General features: G+C 30.4%; 1 long non-coding RNA gene across 1 annotated transcript; it reads right to left on the reverse strand.

Annotated features, from left to right (window-relative positions):
* Window positions 1-290: 290 nt before the first annotated feature.
* Window positions 291-1,030, reverse strand: LOC107759792 (uncharacterized). The gene is made up of 2 exons (XR_001642258.2): window positions 950-1,030; window positions 291-641 (listed from the first exon to the last, which is right to left on the reverse strand). It is a non-coding gene; the product is annotated as an uncharacterized LOC107759792 (long non-coding RNA).
* Between the last annotated feature and the right edge of the window lie 486 nt (window positions 1,031-1,516).

A 1,516-nucleotide genomic window follows, 5' to 3' on the forward strand; every position in this document is an offset into this window, starting at 1 on the left:
CTACTTTCTAAAACTGTTTTATAAATAAGAATGTAGTTAGTACTAGGGGCGGAGGTAGAAGCGGGTTCGATCAAACACAATAATTTTAGTTCAAACACTATATTTGTATTAATAAATTTTTTTAAATATGTACACATATTAAATTTAGAACCTAATAAAGACGTGTTCTAAAATTCAAAATCCAAAAAGTTTAAATTTTGGTTCCGCCTTCACTCGTACAAATAGAGAATTTCATCGGACAACAATTACAAACATACTTTTTGATATTAAACTCATCAAATATGTACACATATAAAAAAAGAAATTCCTTGTTATTCTATCAATTTTCTAACAAACAGGATTGGAGGAAAGTGGCTTAAATGGAAACAAAGAATCCCAGGCATAGCTAAAAACATAACCTGTAAATGGAGGAATAAACGTTCCTTTTGGAAGACTACACTTACTTCCATTGATCACCAAAACATTAGGTTCTATCTTCTCTGCTGATTTAAAATCTGTACAGTTTAATATGATATTTGTTTGAAGACAAGGACAGGCATTAAACAACGTAACTTTAAATTCTGGCATTGAATGTACTATGATCTCTGTCTGGTTTTGCTCCATTATGATATCAGCAAAAGAACATCGTTGACAATGATTCCCTGAAATTTAGAAGAAGAAAAAACACAGTCAAGAACTAAAAGTAATTTGGGGCGGATGCAGTATTGCGGTACCAAGTTCATTTGAATATATTAAAAACATAAATTTATGTTTAAAAATTCATTAGAAGTGCAATAAATAGTGGATATGAGTCTATAATTAAGAACCTTATAGGTTGAACCCGTATAGTTTAAATTTTGTATTCGCACCTGAAAAGAATTAATACTCAAACAAACATGAGAAATTAAATGACAAGATATGATGATTTTCTTGTATTAAAAGAGAAGGATGATGATGTATTTCTTCTTACCTTTGATGATGAGAAGAAATGAGATGAAGAGCACAGGAAAAGAAGTCATTGTTGAGAACTTTATGCTAAGGAGAAATGGATATTTTTCCTTTATACGACGTAAAAGAAATTGCTTAGCTAGGCAAGAAATTCATTTTCTACCGAACTGTCAGCCTATGCCTATGCACGTGTCGGTGTCGCTATGATTTCTTTAAACTTTCCAATCTATTATTATCACTAAATTTTGTACTTTTGGAGTGTATATAAAGAATTCAACTAAATAAAATTTTCACTTAATCCTCAGATGAATTGCTTCTGTAGTTCTTTCATTTCGTAAAATAGGAAGGAGTTGATAAGAAGTACTCCTACATAATCACTTTTAGGATATGATACAGAACTTTAGAGCACCTTTGATTAAACTTTCGAAAGTTGTTCATTTAATTTGGAGAAATATATATCTTTCCTAAAGCTAAAATAATTTCTCAGAGGAGTACTTAAGAGAGAGTCATAGTTTGTATGTTTGGTAAAAAGAAATAGGTTAATTTGTGTCTACGCAATATTTTCAAAATAAGACGTACTTGTGGAGTC

The sequence above is a fragment of the Nicotiana tabacum genome, chromosome 1 (assembly GCF_000715075.1).
Source record: "Nicotiana tabacum cultivar K326 chromosome 1, ASM71507v2, whole genome shotgun sequence".
NCBI classification, from domain to species: domain Eukaryota; kingdom Viridiplantae; phylum Streptophyta; class Magnoliopsida; order Solanales; family Solanaceae; genus Nicotiana; species Nicotiana tabacum.